The sequence below is a fragment of the Macrobrachium rosenbergii genome, chromosome 41, assembly GCF_040412425.1.
Source record: "Macrobrachium rosenbergii isolate ZJJX-2024 chromosome 41, ASM4041242v1, whole genome shotgun sequence".
Classification (NCBI taxonomy): domain Eukaryota; kingdom Metazoa; phylum Arthropoda; class Malacostraca; order Decapoda; family Palaemonidae; genus Macrobrachium; species Macrobrachium rosenbergii.
The window spans coordinates 59349342-59376841 of record NC_089781.1 but is presented as its reverse complement, the minus strand read 5'-3'; the positions used below and the strand labels follow the sequence as shown (position 1 = coordinate 59376841).

Sequence of the window (27500 nt, the reverse complement as noted above, 5' to 3'; positions counted from 1 at the left end):
GTGAAGCAAGAAGAGAGCCCCTAGAAAGGACAGAAATGAGAATGTTGAGACAGATATTGGAATGTCATTGCTTGAAAGAACTAAAAGGTGAACAAATATGAAACTGGGTGACTTTAAAAAGGTAGCCAGGGAAGTGGCTTACTGTGATATATGGTCATGTAGTTCCCAGGGATGAGGATTCTTTGATTACGGAAGCATATGACATGGCTGAAGAGGGTAGAAGCTCTAGAGGTAGGCAGAGACTTAGGTGACATAACATCACACAGAGAGACATGAAATCATTAGGTATAGAATGCACAGACATCTTACTTTTGTGAAGAAGGAAGATTCGAGAGCAGCTGACACCATGAGGCTGCACAGCCGATCCTTAATTGCCCTTAGCTGTTGAAAAGTAGAATCGTCGCTGCATGGCCGATCCTAGTTGATCTAGATATCAAAACTAAAGTTATCAACAGTTCGATCTGTCCTTTTTTTACTTGAAACAGATATTGAGATGCACGGTTGAAAGGGGCAAAGATAAGAGGCTGGGTGCCACTCCCTTTAAGCAGCTTTAGCCCAACTAAGCTGCTTAAAACAACTTTTTAAAGGCAGATTTAGCTGTGCTGTGTCTCCTCCGCAGGAAACCTGGGAAAACATGAAAACAGATGGTCAGGACACCTGGCAAATGACTCATCTTTTGCACTCGGTCACTACCCTCGGCTGAGGATTTAAAAGGAGAAGACAGGAGACATCTCAGCAGTCAGTCAGTCATGGGGCAGTTAGTAAGTTAGATATGGACAGTAGGGCAGTTAGCAGTTAACCGGCCGGGTGGAGAAATCGTATGAGCATGAGAGGTGCTGAGAGGTCCCTTCCTTCCCAATATAATCCACCCGACTCCAGACTTGTCACCATCTCTACAGTCATCCTCGAGCGGATCGTCCAAGTGATAGTGTGTATTGTCCCTTGTCATCCTTTGCCAGAGACCTGCTTCCCCTAAGGTAAAGTGTGAGTAAAGACTTTCCAGTCACGACAGTTTGCCCTTTAGAAGTGTTATTGGGTGCCAGTATTCACCTCTATCCTTCTGCCATTTTATCAGTGCCATTGCCAATGTTCTGTGTTCAAGTGTAAAGTGTTCACTTGCATTCCTCGAGTCCTTGCACCATCTTGTGCAGCCTCAGTCATTGTAGGCATTATATTTTCCTTTACTGGCATGTAATGTTAACTCTCTATTGCAGAAGGCAGATCATTCAAGACTTCAGTAGAAAGATCTTCTGGAGTTTCAAGCCTCCTAATAATTCATTTAACCATTTTCTTTTGATTCTTTTCTGTAAACATAATTTCTTAATTTACCAAAGTGTTTATGTAACATTCCTCATGAATAGAGGCCTAAGCTCACTGAATCATCCCATAGATATATTTATCAGTTGCATTTCCCCTCTTTGTTGCTTCATTGCATTTGCAGCTCACCAGATCAGCAATTAGCAAAGCTAAGCTGGGTGCGGGACAAATTCTGAACCTGGTACCAAGAGCACAACCAAGAGAGTTCCATGTAAGTAATGTCTTTATCTTAGTAAAATTTTTTTACAATCGTCACTGTTCAGGAATTAGGAATAGGGACGCATGTATCCACTGAGAGAAGAGAACCGCCATATTAGACCATTATATACATGCCTTTCAAGACAGGTAGTTAGGAAAACAACCAGTGCTAACCATTCTTTGCTTCATAAATTTGAGTCTAATGGAAATTCCTCTGTTAAAATTCTTTATAATATTTTTTGCTTGAGGAATAGTCTTGAAAGAAATTCCTCTGTGTTAAATCTTTACCTCGCGTTTCGATAGTGAATTATCTAGGCCTGGACGAACCCCATGGGATAAGATCAGCTCGCATTGCTGAAATACTCTCTCTCAGATTAGTTTAAAACTCGAATTAGGTGTTAGAAAGAAAGCTGAACTCCACTTCTAGGAAAATTACAGAGAGTCATTTTTACTGTTATAGCTCATCCCAGGAAATTCTCCAGAGTCCCAGACGGTCTATAAATAGACAGGTTCATTCACACAGTCTAAAAATAACTCACACCGATGGCGTCAGACGACCTTCAGGCCCCTTTATTCCCGCATACCTACTCTACATTCATCATTAGAACTAGGTTTATAAAAATTGTTCCCTACTGGGCCACTCTCAGCAAAAATTTTTTTTTTTTTTCTGATCACAGTAACTTCTCAGTCCTATGGGACAAATCGTAATTCAAGTCTTGGGAGACTCCTCCAAATTCTACATAAATGCAGGCGAGAATTTCCAAGTCCTACAGGTAAAACCAAATTCCAAGTCTTAAGAGACTCCACTAAATTCTATGTCTTACAGAGGTGAGAATTTCTAATTCTAGGAAAACCAAAAGTCCAAGTCCTTTCAAGACCTTATCTTCTGATGGATATTTTTACACATCCAAGCATATGGGATTGATTATTCCAGTTCATTAGAACAACCTTAAGTTCTTGCAAAGACCCCATCTTCGCTCATTGAGCAAAAACCTAAGTTCTCAGGAATGCTTTAAGTTTATGCTACAGCTGGCCAAGTCGAGTGTGACATAAAAGTTCAAGTCTGGTTACACATACTAAAATTTGTAGTCGAGAACAACCATGTCTTACTCAGACATATTAAATTTTAACAGTCTCCTCAGACTTACTGATCAATTGTCTCATTCAGACATATCAATTCTCATTCAGTCTGAACAGTTGAGTGTTTCAGATTTTTGCAATTAAGTCTTTCAGACAACCTGAGTCTTCTCAGACATATTTGATTCTCAACCAGGTCCAGTCCATATAACCATTATTTCAAGATGGCTACTGCCAGAGCCCAACAAAATGAGGACTTCAAATTCTACATGTCTGCTGGAAAGGACATGGGACTATCAAGACAAGCCCTGAAAGAATGGGTTCAAGAGAGAGTAGACGCTGTCAAACGGAAAGAGGGCCGAGAGGCAAGAGAGAAAGAGTGAATCCCAGGAGAAAAAGAGAGGAGATGGAAGGCAAGAGAAAGAGACAATCACCCAGGAGAAAAAGACTCTCTTTCGGCAAAGAGAGCGAAAGAGAGGAGATGGAGAGACAAGAGGGAGAAAGAAAGAATGCGCCCAGGAGAAAGAGGAGATAGAACAGCAAGAGAGGCGAAAAGAGAGGAGATGGAGAGACAAGAGAGGAGAAAGAAAGAATCGGGAGAGAAGAGAGGAGAAAGAGAGATGATGGGATTCCTGGCAGTGTGCCCATGACCTCCTGATGTTAGAAAGGCAGAACACCACCCCTCCTCCTGTGGCAGGGATGAGTGCCCTCAGCTAAACTTACTCGTTCATGCCAAAATAGACAGAGGCAGAACCTGAAGTATGAATTGAGAGGGCCGAAAGAGTCCTGGAGTACTGCACCCTCTCCCCTGTGGAACTCTCCCTGTTCTCACTAAATTCCTGGGAGGAAGGCACTCGTTGCCTACCAAGCTAATTTTGCAGAGGATAGGGGAAACTGGGAAGCTTGACGGTTACCGAGGGCGTCATTTTATTTTTAGCAGTGGAGGAAGCATTGGAGAGAGCAGCCAAGAAGCAGGCCAGACTTGGTCCTACTGGGCATACCATTCCAAGGGTGTTAGCAAAATGGCTCAACAGTCCTAGAAGGGGCCACTAGCACCACTAAGGTACTCGAGAAATTTAAATTTGGGCATTTCCTGCGCTACACCCCTCCTGCCATAGCCACTCATGTAGTAGAAAAAGCCCCTGCAACACTCAATGAGTGTTGTCGGATAGCAGACATGTGGGGGACTCACCACCCTCAGGAAGGATCCATGGGCGGAAGATAAATCCCCCGCCCCTCCTCAGAGGATCAAATCCCCCCAAGAATGGAAGCTCTAGCAAGCCCCTAACTTGCCATTATTGCAAGAAGACGGGGCATTCCTCTGATCAGTGCCAAAACAAGCAAACAGCGCCTCTTTCTCCCAGAAACCACTCAATAACTCGCCTGTGCCCTCCACAGGGGCATAGCCAAAGTTATTGCGCGATGTGCAAGGTTTATGGCCACTCTCCCTCATGGGCGAAATGCCCTAGCAATAATAAATCAAATACTCCCGCCGTCGCCTGGGCCATCACGAATTCCAAGTCCTCGGGCCCTCCGCTGGAAGGTACCAACATGTGGCCCCTCCCCGAGGCAGCTAGCCCGCACGCTGAGTCCAGGCATTTGATGACTCTGATGTGCAAATCTCCTTCATACGAAGGGATAGAGTTCCCTATGGAGCTATTGTCAATAGACGAAAACTCGTCACGATCGAGGGGAGTAAATCAATTTAAATGATACTCCCTACGGTCCAATTGAAGTCACAAGACCTCATCAATCAAAAATTTGCAATCTTGCAGTAGCAAGCTATCTTCCAGGCTATGACGTCATCCTGGGACAGGACTTTCAGTCCCCACCTAAGTCACGACAATCCAGGGTCCACATTCCCCAACTCATTCCTCAGGCGCTGAGTAATCCTCCTGCCTTTCCCCCAGTCAAAGATTTGGCGCCCCTGGGTACTATAAGGACGTGAAGTTCCTACCAGTGCCACCTGAGTACGATGTACAGTGGCCCCTCGATCGATTCTGATCCAATTCCAGTACCTGGCCTGCCTCAGTGCCAGTGCCAGGGCCCCAATCAGATCTCCCTCCAGGAGATGTCAAATCGCTGCCAGTGCCACTTGCATGCACCGAACAGTGCCAAGCTCCGTCTGTCCTGACCGACGAGCACAAGAAACCACTGATAGTGCCTGACCCTGGCTTAGTGCCAGTGCCAGAGAGCGCCCCCGATCTCCATTCAAGGGATCCAACTCAGGACCTCCTCTCTTCTCCCGGCCTGGCACTGCTACCAGCATCGGTAAGAGAGATGGTTCCTCTTGACCACAGTGGAAGTTCACCTAAAGGTGCCGCCTCGCAACCCGTGCCTGAGCTGGTCATTAATACCTGCAAGCCTCTCACGCCCTCCCCCTCCACCCCCGACCGCCTCTCTCTGTCTCAGTCTGTCGCAGACACAATCGTGAGTCAGGATTCTGCCATCTCTCACTTGGCTAATGAACTACAAGAGCTGTGACGGATCATGGTAGAACTAGCGAAGAAGATCCCTGTGTCAGCTGTCTGGCAGCCGACACAGGTGGCACTCCATGCTGCTCTCCAGCCTTGGGCCTCCGATTCCCGGCCGAGGAAATAGTCCAAGGAGGAGAGGTTTGCGGTGGAAGTACCACGGGTGTGAGAAATTCCAGGTAGTCTACAAAGAGCTTTAGAGCTCTCCTGGCACCTGTACCACCCTTCATCTTTTGAAGGTCTTGGCACCTCTAATCCAGAAGAGGATGTCAAGGCCCTCCACAATCTTCTTCCATTCCTCTGGAACTTCTGTCCCATACCCTTCTCTGTTGATCTTTCCTTTAAGCTTTTCTTAAATTATCACCGCAAGAGGCAATTAAATACGGGATACCATTCCCCTCAAAATGCATAAATCATTTTGTTATAAAGCAGTAAGAATAACAGAGTGAGAAGTGGCATGCCCTTGCACCCATACTTTGGCACAGGGCATGCGTGTCAGCTCTTCCTGAAGGGGTCGCGCCCTTTGGGTTCCTTTTCCAGCCCTTGGGCTGAGAGATAGTCCGGGCCATAGACTATAGGCAACGGACGAAAAATCTCTGCATACACAATAAATACCTCACTCTATTACCATTGGCTCTTCTGCCAATACCATTTACTCTTTTATTTATTTATTTATTTTTCTGTTTCTCTGTTTTAATGAATCGCGAGTCGCAGACTCCTGCCCTTGTGATTTTAACGCCACCTTCGTAAAACCAAGAGACGTGTCCCGCCTCAGTAAGTGGTCATGCCCCTCACTCATATCATTCTATTCTGCTTATTTTTCCTTTTGTTTTTATTTTTTTCTTCCCTAAGAACTCTATTTTGTCCCAGACCCCTCGTCATTTGTCTCCTTATCCCATCATAACATTGAGCGAGTATCTATTTATAGCCTTCGTCCGAGTTATGGGCCATGGAAGCATAAAATTAGCGTTGTTTAAAGTTAGCAAATTAAAACTCACGAATACTCTTGCTCGCTCACAGCTGTCAGAATTCCCCAGTGTAAGTTGTTGACTCTCGACTGTCAAGTTGGCGATCCTTTGAACTGTTAGCTAAGTCTTGAGCTTGTAAACAATTACGTTATCTTGTAAAGGGGATGTCATTTACAAAAATAAATGCTGTGTTATCATTTACACCGCCTCTTCAAGGCATACTAACCACATGCCTCTGCCTATTTAGAATTAAGGAACTTATATGCAAATTAATTCTTAAATGTTGTCACCTGCCTCAAATTTAACTTGTCCTCATAATCCTCAAGTAATGTATACCTTACAATTGAAGGAAATTAATGTGCTATGTTAAAGCAGTTTAATATTAATGTGTGTTGGAAATAGAGTAAAGTAAAACTTTTTTCTATTTTGTGTTGGGAAATAAAGTAAAGTGAAATTTCTTTCCATTTTGTGTTGGGAATAAAGTAAAGTAAAGCATCTGTGCCAACTTCTTGAATGTCAACATGTGCACCCGAATGAAGGTGCGTATGTCTTCTTCGGTGGGGAGCTATTATAATACAAGAAGTCACTGCACAGCCGACCCTTAATTTGCCCTTAGTTATTGAAAGTAGATTCATCGCTGCATAGCCGATCCTAGTTGACCTAGATATCAAAACTAAAGTTATCAACAGTTCGATCTGTTCCTTTTCTTTACCTGAAACAGATATTGAGATGGCACGGTTGAAAGGGGCAAAGATAAGAGGCTGGGTGCCGCTCCCTTAAGCAGCTTAGCCCAATTAAGTTGCTTAAAACAACCTTTCTAAAGGCAGATTTAGCCAGCTGAATTGTCTCTCTGCAGGACACCTAGAAAGACGCAAACAGATGGCCGGGACATCTGGCAAATGACACATCATTTGCACTTGGTCACTAGACTCGGGCGATCTTTGCACTCGGTCACTACCCTCGGCCGAGGCCTTAAAAGGAGAAGACAGGAGACATCTCGGCAGTCAGTCAGTCACGGGGCAGTCAGTGAGTTAGATATGGGCAGTTGGGCAGTTAGCAGTTAACCGGCCGTTTGCCAGAGAAATCGTACGCGTGTGAGAGGTGCTGAGAGGCCCCTTCCCTTCCCACCCCACCTCCGCTGTCTACCCGACTCCAGACTTGTCACCATCTCTACAGTCATCCTCGAGTAGATCATCTAAGTGATAGTGTGCATCGCCATACGTGTAATTGTCCCTTATCATCCTTCGCCAAAGACCTGCTTCCCTTAAGGTAAAGTGTGATTAAAGACTTTTCAGTCACAACAGTTTGCCCTTTAGAGTGTTATTGGGTGACAGTATTCTACCTCTATCCTTCTTCCATTTTATCCAGTGCCATTGCCAATGTTCTGTGTTCAAGTGTAAGTGGTGTTCATTCATTCCTTGAGTCCTTGGCACCATCAGTGCAAGCCCAAGTCATTGTTAGGTGTTATATTTTCCTTTACTGGCAAACAATCTGTAACGTCTCTATTGCAGAAGGCTGTTGCTCTGGACTCATCTTGGACTGTGCCTTGCCATCATTCAAGACTTCAGTAGAAAGATCTTCAGGAGTTGCAAGCCTCCTAATCAATTCATTTAACCATTTTCCTTTTGATTCTTTTCTGTAAATATAATTTCTTAATTTAACCAAAGTGTTTACATAACATTCTTATGAAGTAGAGTCCTAAGCTCATTGAATCATCCCCATTGTTCTTTGTTTTTACGATTTCCCTTTAAGCAAGTCAGAACTCCAAGGCCAAATAAATAAAGTTTCAGTTTTTCCTGTAAAAATCTAGAAATCATATAACCCCAGGGGAAATTTATAATATATATATATATATATATATTATATAATATATATATATATATATATGTTTATATATATATATATATATAATATATATATGATATATATATATATATATATATATATATATATATATATATATATATATATATATATATATATACATATATATATATATATATATATATATATATATATATATATATATATATATATATATATATATATATATATTGTAAAGAGTAGCGCCAAAATACGCTAGGAAACTGTTCTCCTTTCCTGCTTTGGGTTGGTTTGAACCTTTGAAGGTCGGGGGTATAGGGGCTCAGAGAATATAATAGTTTGGGGACAGTAATCTGGCTTTGCACTGTTTTCTTTGGTACAGGGAAAGAAAATCGTTTTCTATGATATAGTCGCAGTCGTCGACCTGGGTCAGGACATCGCCCCCCTACCCCCCTGTCCAGAAGCAATAAAGGTCAGGGCCAGGACAGCTCTTTCTCACACAAAGTCGCTAGTTTGCCGAACAAGTCAAGTCTCAGTGCATTTGCCCCTGCCCTCCTTTTCCGCTCATCGCCACGTGGATTTATCTGCCCTTTGTGCCCGTGTTCCATTCCACGTGGCCTTGGAAGACTGCAAGGGGGATTGCAAGTCTCAAACGCGAGCTGACATTAAATGGCGGCCTTTTCATCATCCCAAGGGCGCCTTTTTCCGCCCCAATCTACGACTTGAAGAAATACCTTGGAGAGGAGGCTACCATTTGTCCACGCTCCCACACGTGGTTCTCGGCAGAAGACGTCGTCACCCTACGCCCCTACGCTAAATGTGGTAATGTACCCAAAACGAGTTGCTAGTCACGATTATTAGCCCTTTTGCATTTATTAATCTCTGGGCCTATAACTTTGTGTTCCCTGATATTCCTTGGTTCAAGCCAGGCCCACGTGTTCACAGCTTCTTTCCTCTGAGTCACAAGTAACGCCTCGGGGGAGTCCTTGGCGCCTTCAGTGCACCCCGAGTAATTCAATCCCCAAATTCCAGCATTAGATGTGTAACGTGGGTCCAAATATCGTTTCAGAAAGATGCCTGTAGCAGAATTATCCTTGGTCCGTGTTCCTGGCATTCCCAAGCTCCCCCTTCGGGAGGACTTCTACGGCAGTAATTTACCGTGTTTTTCAGTTAATTTTCCCTTTGACCTTGTGTGCTATCAAATATAACTATTTTTATATCCACGTGTTTCGCACTTCCTAGTGAAGAGCCCTTCATCTCCGTACTTCTACTTTTTTTTTTGTTTGTGTTTTATATGTCCTGGGTATCTTACAAGGCCATTTTCGAGTAAAGTAATAATTGTGGAGTCATAAGATCCACCTGCACCAGGAAACATATAAAATGGCGACCTGACCAGTGATTCTCGTAATGATTGCATCCCCCTCTTCCCCTTTGTTGTTTGTGTTGCAATTTGTGAAATCAGCAATTAGCTCAGCTAAGCTGGATACGAGACAGATTACGAACCTTTGAAAAGCCAGCGCAACAGGCCAAGGAAATTCTGCGTAAGTAAACTGTGTTTATTTAGCGTAGGACGCTTTAGAAAACGTGACTAGTCCTAGGAATTTTTTTTATAGTAGGGCGCATGTCCGAGGAAACGAGAGAGAGAATCGCCGAAACTTAGCTTTGGAAGCCTTGCACGCGGCTTGCATGCCATTCAATTAGGTTATACAGGTGATAAATCATTAAAGGAATAGTGCGCATATTCCTCCTGTAGAAACGAGTGATTTCGAAACCGAATCATTAGATATAGGCGCGAGACCTCGACGTCAACCACGTGTTCGAAAGTCAGATTAGCATTGCTGACGCATTTTTACCTCTCTCTCGTTTTAGAAATAGGAGCGAAAGCGTATATTATACGCCCAGGACGAAAAGGGTCAACAACCGTTGTCTCAGTTCGGGGAAGTCCCAGGGTGTTTACGTCGTTCATTCATTTGGCGCAGACGGCCTTGACCGTCCATTTGGCCCAGTTAGGAAAACATTTGTTTGTTTGATTTGCTTCGCTCTACCAAATTGTTTTGCATTATTGGGGTCTGACATTATATGTTCTGTATTGTTCTGTTTTTTTTTTTTTGTGTTTTGTTTTGTTTACTGTTGCCTATCTGTTGTGAATGTGGGATGGCCACCCACCTAATTGCCCTTGAGAATGACACTTCTCCCATAAGTCAGTAAAACTAGCGCCCTCGCTGATCAGACGTCGTCTGTGCGGAAATTCTAGAGTGCCTATATATTCTATTCTTGTCCCCAATAAATCCGTGTCGTCGGTCCGTTGGTGAGACCAATTCATTTTCCATTCAGTCCCCAAATGAGCCCGTTTCGTCGGTAATTCGGGAGACCTAAATATATATCCCAATCTAGTCCCCAAGTAAGCCCGTTTGTCGTTACCTTGGGAGACCAATCATTGCTAAATTCATCGTCCCCAATCAGCCCGCTTCGTCGGTAAATGGGAGACCAATCATTGCTAATTTATCGTCCCCAATCAGCCCGTTTTGTCGGTAAATCGGAGACCAATCATTGCTAATTCATCGTCCCCAATCAGCCCGCTTCGTCGGTAAATCGGGGAGACCAATCATTGATAATTTATCGTCCCCAATCAGCCCGCTTCGTCGGTAAATCGGGAGACCAATAATTGCTAACTTATCGTCCCCAATCAGCCCGCTTCGTCGGTAAATCGGGAGACCAATCATTGCTAACTCATCGTCCCCAATCAGCCCGCTTCGTCGGTAAATCGGGAGACCAATCATTGCTAATTCATCGTCCCCAATCAGCCCGCTTGTCGGTAAATCGGGAGACCAATCATTGCTAATTCATCGTCCCCAATCAGCCCGCTCCGTCGGTAAATCGGAAGACCAGTCATTGCTAATTCATCGTCCCCAATCAGCCCGCTTCGTCGGTAAATCGGGAGACCAATCATCGCTAATTCATCGTCCCCAATCAGCCCGCTCCGTCGGTAAATCGGGAGACCAATCATTGCTAACTCATCGTCCCCAATCAGCCCGCCTCGTCGGTAAATCGGGAGACCAATCACTGCTAAATTCTTCGTCCCCAATCAGCCCGCTTCGTCGGTAAATCGGGAGACCAATCATCGCTAATTCATCGTCCCCAATCAGCCCGCTCCGTCGGTAAATCGGGAGACCAATCATTGCTAATTCAGCGTCCCCAATCAGCCCGCTTCGTCGGTAAATAGGGAGACCAATCATCGCTAATTCATAGTCCCCAATCAGCCCGCTTCGTCGGTAAATCGGGAGACCAATCATTGCTAAATTCATCGTCCCCAATCAGCCCGCTCCGTCGGTAATTCGGGAGACCAATCATTGCTAATTCATCGTCCCCAATCAGCCCGCTTCGTCGGTAAATCGGGAGACCAATCATCGCTAATTCATCGTCCCCAATCAGCCCGCCTCGTCGGTAAACCGGGAGACCAATCATTGCTAATTCACCGTCCCCAATCAGCCCGCTTCGTCGGTAAATCGGGAGACCAATCATTGCTAACCCATCGTCCCCAATCAGCCCGCTCCGTCGGTAAACCGGGAGACCAATTATACGTCCTTTGGAAAAGGGTCCAAGATTCCCACAGCTCTGGGAAATTAATTCTGTGTGTTACTAGCGTCCTCTCCCGCCTGCAAAATGTCGACACGGTCTCAGCAGAGCGAGATTTCAAGTTCTTCATGTCCTCAGGAAGGAACTCGGCCTTTCCGGGAGAGAACTAAGAGACTGGGTACACGAGAGGATGGACGCCATACAGGCAGAAAGACAGGCTCAGGAGAGACAAGTAGAAGCAGAAAGACAGGCTCAGGAGAGACGAGAAGAAGCCGCACGGCAGGAACGAGAAGCAGAGAGGCTGGCTCATGAGAGGCGGGAAGACGCAGAGAGACAGGAACGGGAGGCAGAAAGACTAGCCCAGGAGAAACGAGAAGAAGCCGAGAGGGAAGAAAGGGACAAGCAGCGTGCCCATGAACTCGCAATGCTGCAACAGAGTGGCCCTTCGCCTCCACCTGCCCCCAGGAATGAGTGCCTTCAGCCAGGCTATCGCTTGCATGCCAAAGTGGACGGAGGCCGAGCCCGAGGTGTGGCTCGACAGCGCCGAGACAGTGTTAAAGGCCTGCCCCTGAGTGCAGCCGAACTCTCCCTGGTGTTGGGCAAGTTCCTGGAGGAAGGCCCTGATCGCCTACAGGGCCCTCCCGCCGGAGGAGCATGAAATTGGGAGGTCGTACGCCAAACTATTGCCAAGGCGTACGAGATAACCCCTGAACGCTGGAGGGCGCTGGCGCCTGGCTAGTGAAGGAGGCCAATCAAACCTGGGCAGACTGGGCCTACCAAGTCCGAGCGTGCCCGTGCCAAATGGTTCGAGGCCGTGGGGTTACGACCCTCAACGATGCCATCGAACAAATACAGATAGAGAACTTCCTACTCTACACCCGCTGGCCTCGCCACGCACATCGCCGAGAGAAGGAGCCCCACCTTAGCTGATTGCTGCCGAATAGCGGATCTATGGGACACCCATCACCCCAGGAGAGCTCTCCAGCGCAAAAATTACGCCACCCGCCTTCCTATTCGGGTGCCCCTCCGCCGAAGAATGGGCAATCACAGAAGCCCGTTGTGTGCGGGCTTGTAAAAGATCGGGCATGCCAAGGAGCAATGCCGCAGTAAACCACCCGAGTCTCTTTCCCGGACAGCCCCCTAATAAGTCGCCTCGCCCTCTGCCGGGGCAGTGCGAAGAGATTTCAGCCAAACCTTTTGCACGGCGTGCAAGGTTTATGGGCCACTCTTCCTCATGGGCAAAATGCCTAGAAATAATAAGGCAGGAACTCAGCCGCCGCCCTGGCAGTAACGAATCCCGAGTCCTTAGGGCCCTCCCCCTGCGTAAGGGTCCCATCTATGTGGCACCTCCCTGGATAGAGGTAAATACTCAGCACACCAGGTCAAGGCATTTGACGACTCTGGCGCGCAAATTTCCTCATAAGGAGGGACAAAGTTCCCTATGGAGCTATAATAGACCGACGCAAGCTCGTCACCATTGAGGGCATAAACGATTTTAAAATGATCCTCCCACGGTCCAACTGAGGGTCACCCGACCCCACAGAGCCAGGACCCTTCTCGCTCGCTGAAACCAGGAAACACATTCCAGGAGACTATGACGTCCTCCTGGGCCAAGACTTTGCGTCCCCTTTGCAGCCACAACCATTACGGGTCCCCATTCCCAATAAATCATCCAAATCCGAGTGCCAGTGCCCGGCACGGCATCAGTGCCAGTGCCGAGGCCTCAGCCAGATCTCCCTTCAGGAGAATCTCGGCCTTCAACTCCTCTGCCAGTGCCCTTCAGGCTGGAGCACTGAGCAGTGCCAGTCTCCGTCCGTCCAGACAGACGAGACCACCACCACATCGCCACCAGAGAGGATCGAGACCAGTGCCAATGTCAGTGCCTGAGCTGGTCACCCCTGCAAGCAAGTCGACGGAACCCCCCCTCCCGGCCATCCCCTCTCTCGCCGCCCGCCGCAGATTCCTCCGCGAGTCATGATTCTGCCCCGCCTTCCTGGGCCGATGAACTCTGCGATCTGCGCCGGTTAATGTCCGAGATGGCGAACAAAATTCCTGGGTCAGTTGTCGCAGCAGCTGACCCAGATGGCACCCTTGCCGCCCAACCTTTTCAGTTTTTGGCCTCAGAAGGGGGCCCTCGATTCCCGGCCAAGGACAACGGTCCAAGGAGGAGAGGTTTGAGGCGGAGTTACCACGGGTGTGGGCGATCGCAGGTAATCCACAAGGAGCCCCGAGCTCTTCTGGCCCTGTGCAAACTGGGCATAGGGCCCCCTTCTTCATCTTTGAACGTCTTGGCACCTTTCATCCAGGAGAGGATGCCAAGGCCTTCCGCTATCTTCTTCCTTTCCTTTTGGAATTTCTATCCTCATCCTTCTCTATCGATCTTTCCTTCACACTTTCCTTATTTACCACCGCTTGCGGCAGTTAATATATGGGATATCATCCCCTTTTGGAATGTATAAATCATTTTATTTTGAAGCAGTAAGAGACAGAGTGGGAAGTGGCACGCCCTTACGCCCGTAATTTTGGCACAAGGCAGGCGTGTCAACTCTTCCTGAAGGGGTCGCCCTTTGGGTTTCTTTTCCCGCCCTTGGGCTGAGAGTTAGCTCTGACCGTCATCTGTTGGCGACGGAAGTTAGATAAAGAAGTAAATCATAAATACCTCACTCTGTTATCCTTCATTTTCTACGTATATTATTCACTTTTTGCATTTAATCTTTTTTCATTTTTTTTACGAATCTTGAGTCACAAGACTCCTGCCCTTACGAATTTTAACGTTGTCTTTTAAATTGCGGTGCGGCCCGCCTTTAGTATGAAGTAATATCCTTCGTTGTTGTTCTGTGTAGTTTCCTTTTTTTTTTTATTTACATTTTTTTTTTTTTGTTGAGTTATTCCTGTGGAGAATGTTAGCCCTGTCCATTTTCCCCTTCATTTGTTTATCCTCCCATTTATAAGTCAGTAGTCTATTTATAGCTTACACCGAGTTGTAAGCTGCAGACGTAAAATTTAGCGTCGTTTAAGTTGGCGAATTAAAACTCGCGAATAATCTCTCTGCCTCACAGCTGTCAAGTTCTTGTCCCTTCAGATTAGCGTTCGTGGGAAATATTAGTTATGCTCGTCGAGCTTGTGAACAATTGGAGGTCGATTGAAAAGAAGAATTGAATTCTATTATTACAATTTTGGTAAAGGGGATATTATTTAATACCTACAATGTATTGTCACGAATGCCGCCTCTTCAAGGCACAACTAATAGCATGCCTGTAATTCCAGGATAGCATTAAGGAATCAGTGGGTTTACATTTGTTTCCTTTTAAATTCTGCCTTGTATGTTTTATTTTGTTGTTGTTATTTTGAAATTTTGAAGTGTTCTTTGTTTATTTTCTTTTGAGCGCCCTTTTACCCCAGTAAAGTAAAACGAATAAAGAATGAGGAGAATTAGTACTTATGAAGTATTTGAGCAATAATTAATTTGCAAACAAGTTCACCCTTTTATTGTATATTCTAAATTGCACTCTGCTCCTAAAAGTAAACCTTCAGTTTGTTATTGATTAGTGTGGCATCCGAGTTTTACAAATAAAGTAAAGTAAAGGTTGTAGCAAAGCAAAAGATAGAATAAAGTCGAACGTTTTTTTCGCTCATTTTTGCTGTTGTCAAAATTCGGACCCGTTTATAGGTGTGAATATTATCTTGCCAGGGAGCTGTAAAGAGTATGGCGTAAAATACGCTAGGAAACTGTTCTCCTTTCCTGCTTTGGGTTGGTTTGAACCTTTGAAGGTCGGGGGTATAGGGGCTCAGAGAATATAATAGTTTGGGGACAGTAATCTGGCTTTGCACTGTTTTCTTTGGTACAGGGAAAGAAAATCGTTTTCTATGATATAGTCGCTTGGTTGTCGACCTGGGTCAGGACATCGCCCCCACCCCTGTCCAGAAGCAATAAAAGGTCAGGGCCAGGACAGCTCTTTCTCACACGCGGTCGCTAGTTTGCCGAGAACAAGTCAAGTCTCGGTGCTTTGCCCCTGCCCTCCGTTTTCCGCTCGCCGCCACGTGGAGCCCATCGCCGCCCTTTGTGCCCCATGTTCCATTCCATGTGGCCTTAGAAGACTGCAAGGGGATTGCAAGTCTCCCAAACGCGAGCTGACATTAAACGGCGGCCTTTTCATCATCCCAAGGGCGCCCTTTTCTGCCCCAATCTACGACTTGAAGAAATACCCTGGAGGGAGGCTACCATTTGTCCACGCTCCCACACGTGGTTCTCGGCAGAAGACGTCGTCAGCCCTACGCCCTTCAAATGTGGTAATGTACCCAAAACGAGTTGCTAGTCACGATTGCTTAGCCCTTTTGCATTTATTAATCTCTGGGCCTATAACTTTGTGTTCCCTGATATTCCTTGGTTCAAGCCAGGCCACGTGTTCACAGCTTCTTTCCTTTGAGTCACAAGTAATGCCTCGGGAGTCCTTGGCGCCTTCAGTGCACCCCGAGTAATTCAATCCCCAAATTCCAGCATTAGATGTGTAACGTGGGTCCAAATATCGTTTCAGAAAGACGCCTGTAGCAGAATTATCCTTGGTCCGTGTTCCTGGCATTCCCAAGCTCCCCTTCGGGAGGACTTCTACGGCAGTAATTTACCGTGTTTTCAGTTAATTTTCCCTTCGACCTTGTGTGCTATCAAATATAACTATTTTTATATCCACGTGTTTCACGCACTTCCCTAGTGAAGAGCCCTCCGCTCCGTGTACTTTTTTTTTTTTGTTTGTGTTTTATATGTCCTGGGTATCTTACAAGGCCATTTTCGAGTAAAGTAATAATTGTGGAGTCATAAGATCCACCTGCACCAGGAAACATATAAAAATATATATGTATGTTCGTCAGTACTGTTCTTGTAGTATATATATTTGTGACTTCTCACACTCTGTATCAGTCCTTCGTCAATGGCTTGGAAATAAAGTCGAAACCGGTCAGGACCTACACCCCGTTTCTTATTTTTCACCTGTGGTAATGTGTGATAAATGAATCACGTACAAAAGTGATAATAATCATATATATATATATATATATATATATATATATATATATATATATATATATATATATATATATATATATATATATATATATATATATATATATATCAAAGGCAATAAGAAGGACAGGGAAAGTCCCTGTAGTCAGATTCCATATCTCTGAGTTTGAAGAAGTAAGATGTTTGGTTGTGCTCACTGATTTGAATGCACTGGAAAATATTTGGGAATGGGTGGCATAGTCAGCATGTCTGAAGTAACTGCAATGAAGTTGAACAAATACCGTTTGAATTGGTCATGAATATTGGAATTATTCAAGCAAAAAAAAAAAAAAAGACTTATTACATTTCCTTGGGAACAGAGATAGTTGAGAAGAGAGGTGATACCTCAAACAGAGAAATGAAAGGAGAGGAATGAGCATGATGACATGGATTTTGGATTGAGGATGTTGTCACTAGGACAGAATAGAGTGCCTTTAAGTATAAATGCATATTAAGGTGTAGCGAAGGCATAAGTAAGATTCAGCATCTGCAAACTTACTAATTTATTCAGACAACAAATATACAGGTCAATAACTCCTACAAGCGGAAATGTAGCGTCCGAAACTAGGCGAATGAAAACAGAGGTCACCACACAATCATTTGTGTTTGTTGACAGATGAATATATACATATAAATTGATATACAAGGCATGACTGAAGCTGTGGAACATATGGCTGAAATGCTGACATTGTAATGCGTATGGTAATAAAGATACATTTAACATGACAATAATATGAATGGAGATACATGTACAAAAGATGCTTGACATATGCTGTGTTTCTTGTGTCCGCATGTTTTGAGCATGGAGATGTTTCTGGTGGTGGGGCGGCTGCTGTGATGGGGCATATTTGTTGTCTCTGCTGCTGCGGTGACGGTGTAATGACGGTTTGTCTGCGTGGCTGTTGTCGTGATGATGTTGGAGTTGTTTTTGGGGTCAGTTGTTTTGATGCTACATCCACAAGCAGGTTGTGTGCTGTTAGGAAGTCTGCTCCTAACAGTGCTATCGTCACATCTGCCGTGATGAAGGTCCAACTGTAGTCTTCCCACTGAATGACACATTCATATCCTGCCTCCCGTACACCTTGAGTGGAGCGGGGTTGAGTCGTTCATTTGGACTGACTGGCACAAATGACCTGCATGCTCTGGTGTCAATGAGAAATTCAGTGTTTGACCTTTCGTCCCTCATGAAGAAGCACGTGGAGCCTCTATGTTTGTACCTGGAAGAAAGACAGTGGTGGGCAGGCGCAGTTTCTCTTGCGAGGCAACCGATCTGCTCACTGCTGATGTTTAGTTGGATGGGTCATGGGTGCGACACTCTTGCATGTTTTTTGAAAACAGGCAGCCTTTGTCACATCTGCGGGCTTTCTTCCAAAATCTCCAGTGGAAGTAGCACATCCCCTCTGGTGGTTAGTCTTTCTTCTGTCTGGACTTCCCTTTGATGAATTGCTTCGGGAAGTTTCGTTTGTGGGTGGGGGTGGCTGCTCCCTCTGGGTTGCTGTCAGATTCTGTGTTGGTTGACTGCTGGGCCCATCGTGGTACTGCTGCTGCTGTTGATGGCTGTGTGGGCTCCGTCGTCTTGTCGGCCATGGCACTGCATCGATCAACTTCAGGAATTCTTAGATTGGTATGATGGAGGCATTGGGCATGGGCGCCACTATTTGGCAGGGCAATCTTTACAAGGTCTAGGGATGACTCAGGTTGGCCATCTGTGGAGGGTAGCGTGATGAGCCGCTGCAACTGTTTGTAGACGTGTGATGGCCGCTCCTCTCCTATGGGTGCCCCCACGTATTTGAGGAATTTCTTGGCTCTTAGGGCGGGTGGCATGCTGTAAGATGTCTTCAGCTAGTCCTTTAGCAATTTGTAGGTGACAGGGGTTTGAAGTTCTTCGAGCCATCCTGTGACTTACTTGAAGACGTTGTCGTGCAGGAATTCAAGGACGGCATCTGCTTTGCGTGTTGAGGAGGTGATTTTCTTCGATCGGAAGATTGTTTCCACCCAGAAGAACCAAGCTTCTGGGTTGTGGGGCATGAATGGAGGTAGACGTATGGAGGCTGCGGCGATGGTCTCGCTGGAAAGGCTGGCATTATTGGGGTTGGCTGGGTTGGTCATCTCCATGGTCACCAATGTGGTGAAGGTGTGAGTAAGAGTTAGCATCTACAAACTTGGTAATTTATTCAGACAACAAACACACATGTCAATAACTCTTGCAGGAGGAAATGTAGTGTCTGACACTAAGCGAACGAATATATACATATAAATTGATGAGATATATACATATAAATTGACAAACATGGCATGACTGACGCTATGTACATATGGCTGGAATGCTGACATTGTAATGCATATGGTAATAAAGATACATTTAACATGACAATAATATGAATGGAGATATATGTACAGCAGTTGTATGACATATGCTGTGTTTCTTGTGTCTTCATGTTTTGTGTGTGATGTTGATGTGAGGAGATTAGCGAGCCAGGTGAGATGACGGCGTGTGGGGTCCAAGTGGGACCCTACAAAGGAACGGTAAATGTAGTGCATTATAACATAGTGTAATGGGAGTTCCAGTCAATGGAGAAGTTTTGATAAGCCTAGCAGAACTGAAGTAAACTCACAGGACAAGATGTGATATCACAGAAAAGTATACTGGACAAGGGTTTTGGGATGTTAAAGAATTATTTTGAAGAGAATAAGGTCAACAGCCACACACAGATTAAAGTAAATGAAGAAAGGACAGAGGTGTCTGAAAAGAAAGTCTGCTGTGTCAATGTGGTTGACATTCTGAATTGATTTATATTGTACTTGATATTCAAGAAATAAAACATTAAGAAGGGGTTACTGGAGGTCTGTTCTAAGTGGATGCCAAGAATATAAGAAATCGGTTAAAAATTTGTGTATAAGAGTTAAATGAGACCAGAGTGCATTTAGTTATGGTTTGATGATAGGAAGGTTCCAAAGACTGAGTAAGAGTTATTGAACTGAATTATCTAGGGTTATCCACTGCCATAGTGTGAGAAAAATTATAATTTTCTTTTTTTGGTATTATGAAAGGAGAGATAATTTTCAGAATTATACTGCATTGGAATACCATTACCTGGTATTGTTAGCTCTGATCTTTGCTACCAAATCCAGGTTTAGCCACCAGAATTGGCAACCTATCGTGGTGTACCCTCATGTGCGTGTATGTCACTTTTGTCACTGGACGCTGGGTCTCAGTTGCATAGCCAACCAACTGCCTTTAACCACGTCCTCCACGTGTTGTATCAAAAGTGGGTCAAATCCTGGCAATAAATCAGTTGTTTCCAGGCACTTTTGTTTATATCTTCCTTACACTAATCACCCCTGAGCGACTAGGTAGGCCAGCACTGTTCTAGTATCAAGTCCTGGCCATGCCCTACCAACCAAAAAACTACTCAAACTAGATACAAGGTTTTAGCTCTGGCATGCTTTCTCTTGAGAGCAAAGTCATCCTCCGTTAAGCAAACAGCATGGTTCTTACATCAAACCCTGGCAAATAAAGGACTAAATACAGCCAAGCCTACTGATACCAAAAGCCACTAATGGACTAAGTACATTGCTTAAGCTCTGGCTAGTGCTCTTTCTCTCTAGTGCTGAATATTATTAAATCTTTAAATCTTCAGCTGAAAACCATTACGTACAGAGTCAGCAAACTATATACCCAAGAGGGCTCCAAATGGAAATCAGTCTGCAGAAAGAGGCAAGTTATTGGAAAGGTGACAAACAAATATGAAAGAATAAAAATAAAACCCGTACACCTGAAATTCAGGCGATGTCTAGTAAGGGAAAATATCACAGAAGGTCCATGGGAAAAATATCAAACCTGTATGTCAAAACATCTGTATACTCCTCAATGGCTATACCATCTGTCTGGTGCTGGAGAGTATAAACGTGATTCTTCCTGCAAAACATAAGCTCAACAAAGAAAGCAGACTATGTCCTTGAAGCTATCCAAGATGCCTTTTCACTCACATTTAATTTGCCAGATGTGCAGAGTCAGAGCCTTACATACAAGGCCCAACATTAGTTCTTGATAGCAAAATTCTACCCACCAAACCTGCCTGTACCCAATAAGCCCTGCACTTGCTGGAAACTTCATTGAGAGATACATGGTGAAAGTGTTTTGGGAAGAACTCGAGTCCCTACTGACACTGCCAGAACTCAACTATGACAGAAAGTCCAAGAAGGTAAACATAGTAATGGAGATATGGCTCCGGCACTTTCCAACTAACATGTGAGAGGCCTTCCTTGGATGCTGAGGCACACCCATGGCCGATGTCCTGAAGAGGGCCAACTACTTGATGAAAGCCTCCAAGGCCTCACAGCACATTGCCAATGCTGGCTGCAAGGCCAGAGATGGCTACGACCAGGACCAAGATGACGAGACTCATACCAGCGCCATGCAGAAGCATGGGCCCTCCCTCATGCACATGTCACATGCATATTATCTTTACAATTTTGGCAAAGCAGCCAGGAACTGCGTGTCTGGGTACAGGTGGAGAAAAATTTGAATAGGGTGGACATCCATGGAATAACAGTGGCTGCCACAACACTTTCAGACTCCCTCTCCACCAGGTTATTTGTCACTAATCGTGCCTCTGGCAGTATTCTTGTTACATTAGTACCTTTAGGCCCATATTACCTGTATCGAAAGAGGACCACCATATATTGAGCTGTGTGTAGTGGCTGTTAATGACAGCCCTATACCATCATATGGCTACTGGACTCTCACCATCCAGCTAATGGGAAAATAATATTGGTGGGACTTCATCCTCACCTATATCTAGCCACCCTTGCTTGGTGCTAACTTTCTCAGACACTCCGGGCTGGTGAATGTTGCCCATTGTCTTCAAGCACTCTAGCACATATCTTTTCCTAAAATATAATTTGGAAGGTGTATATGAAGGTTTTCTATGAGAAAGTAAGCAAGAAAACAGATGGATGGGTGGGTTTAGACAAGTAAGACTTTATATTGACATTTTGTTGATGTGTAGTAAGGAGGCCTGAAATGGTGCTATATGTGAAAAAAAAAAAATAGATGACAACTTCTTAAGCAATAGTAGAAAGATGAATAAGAGCAAATAAAAGGGTTTGATCAAGGAGAGAGAGTCGAAGATAGGTTTATACTAAGGGCAAAAGCCACGAAGATTGGTAACAATGTTTTGTTCTGGCCCAAGTCCGAATAAAAAAACATGAATAAGATTAACTATGTGTTGGGTGTAATGCTAGGCAGGATCAGGAAATGATACACAGCATGGTTTTGTATCTTCATTACAACTGACTCACAGCGGAAGACGGAAGTACAGATAGCTCGTGACGTCACTTATATGGGCGGCGCTTAGGCGCTGCTAGCAGGTTCATCAGCTAACACATCTTACATCTCCCTCCCAAAATATTACGAGGAGGGTAATATTTTCAAACTTATCATTGACAACACATTGGCAACATCAAAGACAGACAATACGATAAACGAAATGATCAACACTTTTAAAGAAAAACATTAGAGACAGGTATGGTAAACCACAATCACAATGAGTAATGGCAACATTAAGATGATGGAAAAGTAGAGAGAGTGAAAGAGAGAGAGAGAGAGAGAGTTCAACATCAATGGCATTGACACATCAAGTGAAATAATCATCACATTAGCAAATACGAACTCAAAGGTACATTTAAATTCAGTAAAAAAATACTTTTATTTTGTAAAATGCAGAATCAAAGCATGGTTAATTATACATAATCATTCATCCAGGCAGGGGCCTCTCTCTTCCTTGTGGGCTGTACCTTTGGCGTTGATGAGCCACTTCGTCATCGGTAGGAGTGGTTCCTGTTGGCTCACTGGCGGGCAGTTCAATGACCTTGAGGTGTCGTCTGTTTTTTATAGACGAACGCCCACTGCCATCTAATCTTACTGTGTGCTGCCTATGAGGTCGTTGCTCGACTATAATTCCCAGCCTGTCCCAGGCCTTAGTCATCTGGTTCTGAACGCTAACGTGTGTGCCTGGCTGTATGGGCGTGAGCCTCCTGTTGGTGCCGCTGTCAATTATCTTCTCATTTCTTTTTGCTACTTGACGTTCTCTTTTTCTAATGGATTTTCTCCAGTGGAGGTCTACCATATAGTTGAGTTTTGCAGTCGGTACACCATCGCGTAGCTGTCTCCCAGTTGCCAGTTGTGCCGGAGATTTATTTATACCCCTCAAGGGCGTGTTCAGGTACTGTAGCATGGCCAATGACACCTTGTCGTTATCGAGGCTCCCAGTCCCACTGATACTTGTTCTAATTATCCTCTTTGCGGACTTAACCGCGGCCTTGGCTCTCCCATTTGACTGTGGGTACTGGGCAGATGATAGGAGTATGTCAGCTCTCCATCTCCTATAGAAGACCATCATTTCTTCGCTCACTAGGTTGGTGCCGCCGTCCGTGAACAATTGTTCAGGTGCTCCCCACCGAATGAAGTAATTCTAAGTTTTGTCATGACCTTTGCAGACGAGGTGCCATTAGGGGAAGTGGGCTATTTCTAGCCAGCCTGTAAGCCTGTCGCAGTGTGCCCATGTACGTGTGTCCTTCAAGCTGAAACAGGTCCATGACGGTCTGTTGGAACGGATACTCTGGGGCAGGGTCATCCTCATGACTTCGGCAGGCAGTGATGGTGAGTGGGCGTCGCACGATGTACACTGTGAACGATGATGCTGGAGGTCACCCTCGATGCCCGGCTAATAGACTGAATGTCTCACTCTTCTCAACATTGTATCTAGGCCTTGATGTCCAGCATGAAGGTTGGCGGCTACCTGATGGCGGAGCCCTTCGGGGATGACAAGGCGGATGCAGCTGTCATTGAAACAGTATGTGACCAGGTTGGCAGATGTAGATAAACGTTCCCTGACGCTGTAGAAGGGCCTCAAACATGCAATTTCTTGGGATTTCTTCAGGTTCCATTCCCCTGCAGTCACTCGAGCGACTAGTAGCTGATATGCTGGGTCGTCCAGGGCAGCCTCTTCAACAATTTTCTCATCTATGGTGCACTGCTCCTGTAGGTTTTCTGTGATTGCTGACACCACGGCAATCATTAATTCTTCGTTGAAGCTCTCATCCTGTCTATCTGGCGCGGTCCTCAGGGCAGGAAATCGAGAGAGGAAGTCAGCAGCATGGTTTCTCTTGCCTGGTAGGTATTTAACATGGAAATGATACAATAATGTTTTCTCCTTCAATTTAAACAGTCTGGGGTTGGTAATATCGCCGAGACTTCTATTGCCTAGTAACTTAACTAAAGGGCGGTGATCTGTGACAATTGTCAAGTTCAGGCAGCCCAATAAGAACAGCCGCGCCTTTTTTAAACACCAGGCCACCGCAAGGGCTTCCCCCTCTACCGCTGCATACCCAGACTCAGCGGGCATGAGGAAACGACTGCCACAAAGTGCTATTCTCCAACCATCTCTACAGCAGAAGGGGGTGTCGACGGAGGTACAGCTGCAATATTGCTGAAGGATGACGGAGCTCACGCCCTCTTTACTCCAGTCAGTGACTGCAACAGTCGGTCGTAGCTTGTTGTAGTAGGTGAGGCCATCCTTGGCTAACTTGCAGACGGTGTCTTGCACTTGATGAAACCTCTCCTGAAGGTGCTCATCCCAATAGACCTGTTTGCCTGAGGGCTTCTTCAGTACGTCTCTAAAGTGGGTCATGATAGGCGCTGTTGTCAGGAAGGGGGCCAGCTGATTGACGAAACCATACCATGACCTAATGTCAGATATTGTGGGCTTTTGGGGCATCAAAAACTTCTGATGGCGGATAGACAATCTTCTGAAGGCTTGTAGGAGTCCCAACCGACGTCAAACCCAACGAATTCCACTTCTTTCTTGCAGAACTTGAATTTTTCTGGTTTTTAAGGTGATGCCTTTAGATGCACAGACTGCGAGGAAGTCATACACATGCCAAAAGACCCCTTCCATGCTTGAATCATAGAGAGTGTGTCGTCCACACACTTGAATTTCCTGGGTACTTCTTCAATGGCATCATCGAAACAGCGTGTATATGCGTCGGAGGCAGAACAATGCCTCATCGGTGTCCTTGGTATTGATACCTGCCCCAAGGTGTGATGAATGTAGTTAGGGTATGCTTTCTCGTCCAGTCCCACCTGGTGAAATCCCCAATAGGCGTTGGCCACAGTCTTGTATGAGCAGAGGGGAATGCTGGATACCATATTGAAGGGCGTGGGGGTATGGTGGGTCTCTCCTACAACTTGCATTGAGCTTCTGATAGTCGACTGCACGTCTTGGTTGGCCCGATTTCTTGGCCACGACCACCATACATGAACACCATTCTGTGGGCTCCCCAGGGGGAGCTCGCTGTAAGACCCCTCTCTTAATGTCCTCCTCCAACTGGGCTTTCACCTCTTTTTCCCAGTGCTTGGGTACTGATGCAGGTGTGTGGCAGGCATAAGGAACTGCATCAGGTAATAGGTGGATACGGTGGAGTTCCCCTTCCATTACCGGGAGGGGCTCTCTCTCGGTGTTGAAGGTCGTGCTTGAAAATTGGGCTAATAACCAGTCTTCCAATCTGGTAATAGTCTCCTCAGTAGGGGGAAACGGGATGGTTGACGGTCTTGCAGGTTGATCGGTTGCTTCGACAGATGTATGGGTCGCACTTGCTGCTGTGGTGGTGGAGTCCGAGAAGGGGGCATGGTTTGGAAACCTTTCTGGCACAAGACCTAGTTTCTTGCAAGCGTCCAAGGATAGATAAAAGTCAATGGAAGACTTTACAAATACACTTCCTGGGTTGTGTGCCTCCCCTTGTATTCTATAGTACACAAGGTCGACCCTAAACACTTCAGATGTAGGTTGGCAAAGTCTCGCAACCCTCCCTTCAACCTCAACGTAGCTGGTTTCATGTTCAACTTCGCAAGAACAGTGGGTCCCGCAACACAAACCTGGGCACCAGTGTCTGGCACCGCTCGTATACCGGACCACTCAATTGAGTTGGCCAAGCATACATCAACACGAATAGTGGGTTGTGGGGACGGCCCATTCCGCAACCTTGCCTCTGCGCTACGACAACTGCAGTCACTGCACTCACTATGTCCGACTCCTTTGCCAGACCGCTGATGTTTTTCTTGGCGCTCCGCCCTCTGCAACACTTCTTCAGGTGTCCAGTTTTACCACACCCGTGACATGTCGTGTTTCTCGCGGGACATGAGGAATACCCAGGGGTATGACAAATACCACAATTACCACAGGGGCGTGATTGTACTTTCACAGGGGCAATCTTGTCACATTTATTAAGGGCGGCAGCCACCTCGGGTTCTTCCTCACACACTTCGGCAGCAGCTGCTCTAGGGGAGCTGCTAGGCCATGCCCTATTACGAAGGGCGTCGAAACGGGCAGCCTCAAACGCACTGCACATGACTCTGAGGGAGTCGATATCACGAATATCATTACATGACTGAAATACTTGCCTTTTTAGCACTTTATCACTTAGGCCTACCATGAGCTTACGCAATAGCATATATTCAGATAAATCATGATTACAATTAGGACAAGTGAATGCACAATCGGTAGCCTTTTGCATACACTTAATAAAAAAATCATTGAAAGACTCACTAGGCTCTTGGGCCAAATCAAAAAAACTCTAGCCACTGCACTGCTAGGTTAGAAGCTTTTATCACTAATTGCTTAACTGCATTGAATGCTCCTTCAGTAGAGAGGACACTCCACTGCGTGTCGGTGTATCTAGAATCACGTGCACGTTGCAATATCGGGACACAATGTAGCCTTATGTGATGAACAGCCTCGTTAGGCTTCACCTTGTATAGCTGCAGCCAACACTCCATTGACCGTTTCCAAGACCTGAAGGCTGCAGGGGACACCTCAGCCTCGCACTTTTCTGGAGCTGCAGACAAAGGGATCCTTGGTTGGGGGACATTGCTACCCCGAAGTGACAACGCTGTTATCTCAGCCTGAAGGTTCTGGATGGCCTGTTGCTGGGTTTGTAACACGTGTTGAGCCTGCAGCATTGAAGCCGGCGATATCCTGACGCCAGTTCCTGAACTTCCTGTCCTTGCAATTCTGCCCCTAGGGGATGCAAACGAGGGTCGTCTTGGCGGTGGTGCCATGCTGTAGATACTATTTCTTCATTCACTGCGCCATGTTGGGTCTAATGCTAGGCAGGATCAGGAAATGATACTCAGCATGGTTTCGTATCTTCATTACAACTGACTCACAGCGGAAGACAGAAGTAAAGATAGCTCGTGACGTCACTTATATGGGCGGCGCTTAGGCGCTGCTAGCAGGTTCATCAGCTAACACATCTTACACTATGAAAGAGGTACCAGACATGCCTTTCTGGGTAGGAGTATAGAGTCCATATCTTGCAGGGAAAGAGGAGACAGTAAACCTATAAAGTGTTGGTAAAACAGAATACCAGATGTTTAGAATGGAAGGGCATTAGTGCTTATAGGACAAGATCAACAAATGTTTAGTCTATGCAACCGAGCTTTACACTACTGCAAGAGTTTTCTGCTCAAGGGGGCAGTTTGTGTCTCGGATTTATCGTCTTTGAGAATGTCACAGGAGTTGCTCAAGTTCACAAAGTTTAAATATTGTAAAGGATTTTCGATATCTAGTACATATAATAAAGGCTAAAGATGAAGCAAAAAAAAAGAAGGAAGATTATGTTATCATGGACGGGAAAATCTTGGAAGAGGCAAAAATTTTTGCTACCCTGGTACCATGTTGAATTAAAAGGTAGATATTAATTAGTAAAAAATTCAATCAGTATCAACAGAGACAAGAGAACATGAAAATGACAAAATTTACATAAAACGTATTCTCCTCTCTAAACTAACAGGAGTTCTTACATTGAAAATAAAAAAATATTAAAGTAGTTTGACTGCATAATACTGCGATTCATGGCATGAGAAGCATTGTGCCGCAAATGAAGCAGCAACGATGTAGCATTCTCAGCTTATAAAATTGATTAAGACCTCAGAAACAATTGATTTAG

The 27500-nt window shown here is 45.3% G+C and overlaps 1 protein-coding gene across 2 annotated transcripts in view; it reads right to left on the bottom strand.

The window, feature by feature from the left end:
* LOC136826876 (probable cytochrome P450 49a1) overlaps nt 1-27500 on the bottom strand; it is a 98677-nt gene that overhangs the window by 37337 nt on the left and 33840 nt on the right. The gene's annotated exons all lie outside the window — the stretch shown is intronic.